This window comes from Oncorhynchus kisutch, linkage group LG14, assembly GCF_002021735.2.
Source record: "Oncorhynchus kisutch isolate 150728-3 linkage group LG14, Okis_V2, whole genome shotgun sequence".
In the NCBI taxonomy this organism is placed as follows: Eukaryota; Metazoa; Chordata; class Actinopteri; order Salmoniformes; family Salmonidae; genus Oncorhynchus; species Oncorhynchus kisutch.
In genome coordinates, this window is record NC_034187.2 from 88,811,690 (window position 1) to 88,816,444 (window position 4,755).

General features: G+C 44.0%; 1 protein-coding gene across 1 annotated transcript in view; it reads left to right on the forward strand.

Annotated features, from left to right (window-relative positions):
- Positions 1-998: 998 nt before the first annotated feature.
- Positions 999-4,755, forward strand: part of klhl38a (kelch-like family member 38a) — a 40,073-nt gene continuing 36,316 nt past the window's right edge. Inside the window, exon 1 of the mRNA XM_031789148.1 lies at positions 999-1,212. The gene's annotated coding sequence lies outside the window, so the exon portion shown is untranslated. The remainder of the gene's footprint in view (positions 1,213-4,755) is intronic.

The window sequence follows — 4,755 nt, forward strand, 5'->3', positions numbered from 1 at the left end:
CCACCTAAAATTTAGCCCAAACAACTACCTCTTTCCCAACTGTATTTAATTTTTATTTATTTATTTATTTTGCTCCTTTGCACCCCATTATTTTTTTATTTCTACTTTGCACATTCTTCCATTGCAAAACTACCATTCCAGTATTTTACTTGCTATATTGTATTTACTTTGCCATCATGGCCTTTTTTTGCCTTTACCTCCCTTCTCACCTCATTTGCTCACATTGTATATAGACTTGTTTATACTGCATTATTGACTGTATGTTTGTTTTCACTCCATGTGTAACTCTGTGTCGTTTTATCTGTCGAACTGCTTTGCTTTATCTTGGCCAGGTCGCAATTGTAAATGAGAACTTGTTCTCAACTTGCCTACCTGGTTAAATAAAGGTAAAATAAAATAAAATAAATAAAAATCAACCCCCCCAGGTCAACCCCCCACCACCAACCCCCCAGGTCTCTTGTCTCTGGGCTGGGAGAGGAGCCCCCACCCACCCACCACCAACCCCCCAGGTCTCTTGTCTCTGGGCTGGGAGAGGAGCCCCCCCCCCACCCACCACCAACCCCCCAGGTCTCTTGTCTCTGGGCTGGGAGAGGAGCCCCCCCCCCCACCCACCACCAACCCCCCAGGTCTCTTGTCTCTGGGCTGGGAGAGGAGCCCCCCCCCCCCCACCCACCACCAACCCCCCAGGTCTCTTGTCTCTGGGCTGGGAGAGGAGCCCCCCCCCCCACCCACCACCAACCCCCCAGGTCTCTTGTCTCTGGGCTGGGAGAGGAGCCCCCCCCCCCACCCACCACCAACGCCCCAGGTCTCTTGTCTCTGGGCTGGGAGAGGAGCCCCCCCACCCACCACCAACCCCCCAGGTCTCTTGTCTCTGGGCTGGGAGAGGAGCCATTTTGCTGCCATAGTAAACACACCGCTAGGACGCACGGCGGACTGTCTGTCACATGAGAGGACGGGGAGGACCGCGGCCCGCTGAGATATTATTAGCAGCAGGAATGTACACAGTGGCCTCATGGCAAGCCAACTAACGTAGGCAGGCACAGATCCGAAACCTCACAGAACCTCTTCTCCATGCGCACTCTGAAACTTTAACGTGTTTGCTGAAGTTACATTTGTGACTGTGAGGAGGATATTGTTTAAGCTTTTTCTGATTCCCCAAGATACAGACTCTCTGCCTGGAGGCTGTGGATCGAAGATCCAGACTGAGGAGAGGTAAGATGGAGTCCCCCCTCCACCATGAGGCTAGTGAGATTACTATAGATACATCATCTTCAAGGAACTCATAATGTGGCAAAAGTTATTGATGTCTGGTTATAGATCTGACTGTAGTAATAGATCTGATCTGACTATAGTTATAAATCTGATCTGACTGTAGTAATAGATCTGATCTGACTATAGTTATACATCTGTTCTGACTATAGTTATATATCTGACTGTAGTTATAGATCTGACTATAGTTTTTAGATCTGATCTGACTATAGTTATAGATCTGATCTGACTATAGTTATATATCTGACTGTAGTTATAGATCTGACTATAGTTATAGATCTGATCTGACTATAGTTATAGATCTGATCTGACTATAGTTATTGATCTGACTGTAGTTATAGATCTGATCTGAGTATAGTTATAGATCTGATCTGACTATAGTTATATATCTGACTGTAGTTATAGATCTGATCTGACTATAGTTATAGATCTGATCTGACTATAGTTATAGATCTGACTGTAGTTATAGATCTGACTATAGTCATAGATCTGATCTGACTACAGTTATATATCTGACTATAGTTATAGATCTGATCTGACTATAGTTATAGATCTGATCTGACTATAGATCTGATCTGATTATAGTTATACATCTGACTATAGTTATATATCTGATCTGACTATAGTTACAGTACCGTTCAAAGTTTGGGGTCACTTAGAAATGTCCTTGTTGTTGAAAGAAAAGCACATTTATTGTCCATTAAAATAACATCAATGAAATTACCAATTAAATATACCATTTATCAGAAACACAGTGTAGACATTATAAAGCCCTTTTGCAATTATGTTAGCACAGCTGAAAACTGTTGTTCTGATTAAAGAAGCAATAAAACTGTCCTTCTTTAGACTAGTTGAGAATCTGGAGCATGAGCATTTGTGGGTTCGATTACAGGCTCAAAATGGCCACAAACAAATATCTTTCTTCTGAAACGCGTCAGTCTATTCTTGTTATGAGAAATGAAGGCTATTCCATGCGAGAAATTGCCAAGAAACTGAAGATCTCGTACAATGCTGTGTACTACTCCCTTCACAGAACAGCACGAAATGGCCCTAACCAGAATAGAAAGAGGAGTGGGAGGACCCGGTGCACAACTGAGCAAGAGGACAAGTACATTAGAGTGTCTAGTTTGAGAAACAGTCGCCTCACAAGTCCTCAACTGGCAGCTTCATTAAATAGAACCCGCAAAACACCAGTCTCAACGTCAACAGTGAAGAGGCGACTCCTGGATGCTGCAAAGAAAAAACCATATCTCAGACTGGCCAATAAAAATAAAATATTAAGATGGGCAAAAGAACACAGGCACTGGACAGAGGAACTCTGCCTAGAAGACCAGCATCCCAGAGTCACCTCTATACTGTTAACGCTGAGACTGGACAGAGGAACTCTGCCTAGAAGACCAGCATCCTGGAGTCACCTCTATACTGTTAACGCTGAGACTGGACAGAGGAACTCTGCCTAGAAGACCAGCATCCTGGCGTCACCTCTTTACTGTTAATGCTGAGACTGGACAGAGGAACTCTGCCTAGAAGGCCAGCATCCCTGTCAGGTTCGTTTTAAGAATCATCGGACCAAGGTGCAGCGTGATAGGGTTTCCACATATTTATTTAATGAAACGCACAAAAACAATAAAGAACGAACGAAACGTGAAGTCAATGAAGTGCTCACAGGCAACTAAATATAAACAAGATCCCACAGACACAGGTGTGAAAATAACGACTTAAATATGATCCCCAATTAGAGACGACGATTACCAGCTGCCTCTAATTGGGAATCATACAAAACACCAACATAGTAAAAGAAACTAGAACACAACATAGACATAGAAATACTAGATCACCCCCTATTCACACCCTGATCTACTATACCATAGAGAAACAGTGTCTCTCTATGGTCAGGGTGTGACAATCCCGGTGTCGCCTCTTCACTGTTGACGTTGAGACGGGTGTTTTGCGGGTACTATTTTCAAAAACAAGGACATTTCTAAGTGACCCCAAACGTTTGAACAGTAGTATATACAGCTGGCTGTAGTTATAAGTCTGTTTGTGTCGGGACATTTGATGAGGCAGATTTGTTGGGAGAAATATAGCCTGGTCGTGCCGTGCATCATGGGAGTCAGGGTCAACCCTGTGTCTAAGGTATTGGGGGTCAGGGTCAACCCTGTGTCTAAGGTATTGGGGGTCAGGGTCAACCCTGTGTCTAAGGTATTGGGGGTCAGGGTCAACCCTGTGTCTAAGGTATTGGGGGTCAGGGTCAACCCTGTGTCTAAGGTATTGGGGGTCAGGGTCAACCCTGTGTCTAATTTAGATCTATAGGGTATTTCTGTTGATTCTCCTATCGTTCATCTATAGATCTATAGGGTATTTCTGATGATTCTCCTATCGTTCATCTATAGATCTATAGGGTATTTCTGTTGATTCTCCTATCGTTCATCTATAGATCTATAGGCTATTTCTGTTGATTCTCCTATCGTTCATCTATAGATCTATAGGGTATTTCTGTTGATTCTCCTATCGTTCATCTATAGATCTATAGGGTATTTCTGTTGATTCTCCTATCGTTCATCTATAGATCTATAGGGTATTTCTGATGATTCTCCTATCATTCATCTATAGATCTATAGGGTATTTCTGTTGATTCTCCTATCGTTCATCTATAGATCTATAGGGTATTTCTGTTGATTCTCCTATCGTTCATCTATAGATCTATAGGGTTTTTCTGTTGATTCTCTTATCGTTCATCTATAGATCTATAGGTTATTTCTGTTGATTCTCCTATCGTTCATCTATAGATCTATAGGGAATTTCTGTTGATTCTCCTATCGTTCATCTATAGATCTATAGGGTATTTCTGTTGATTTCACATATCCTTTACTAACGCCGTTCATTGGGATTAAATAAAAAAAACACAACTATGGCATCCAACTTTCCATAGTAAATACTATTTACGTAGCTACAGTACAACCCACTCAACTTCCAATATTAACTTTTGTGAGCGATCCATAAAAAGGTGTTTATGTTACAATCCAATTTAGGCTTCACAAAGTCTGGGGAATACCGTGTTGTGACAGACGTCACTCCTCGTGAGCCATGGCAGCTATTTAATAATACATAATAATGATTAAAGTTTCCAAATATACCAGACAGGGTGGCCCAGTGATCCCGGACAAATCACACGAATAGCTGTCTCTGGTGATTAGCTGACTTAGTGCTGACACTAGCCCTAGGAAATGCTCTGGTCTACACACCACAGCTAGACGATCGTCAAGGGCAAACCCCTGAGGGAGGTAGTGGGGGACACAGAGAGAGAGAGGGAGAGAGAGAGAGGAGTGGGGAGAGAGAGAGGGAGAGGGGTGGGGGAGAGAGAGAGAGAGAGAGAGGAGAGGGGAGTAAGTGAGAGAGGAGTGGGGGGGGGGGGGGGGGGGGGGGGGGGGGGGGGGGTGGGGGGGGGGGGGGGGGGGGGGGGGGGGGGGGGGGGGGGGGGGGGGG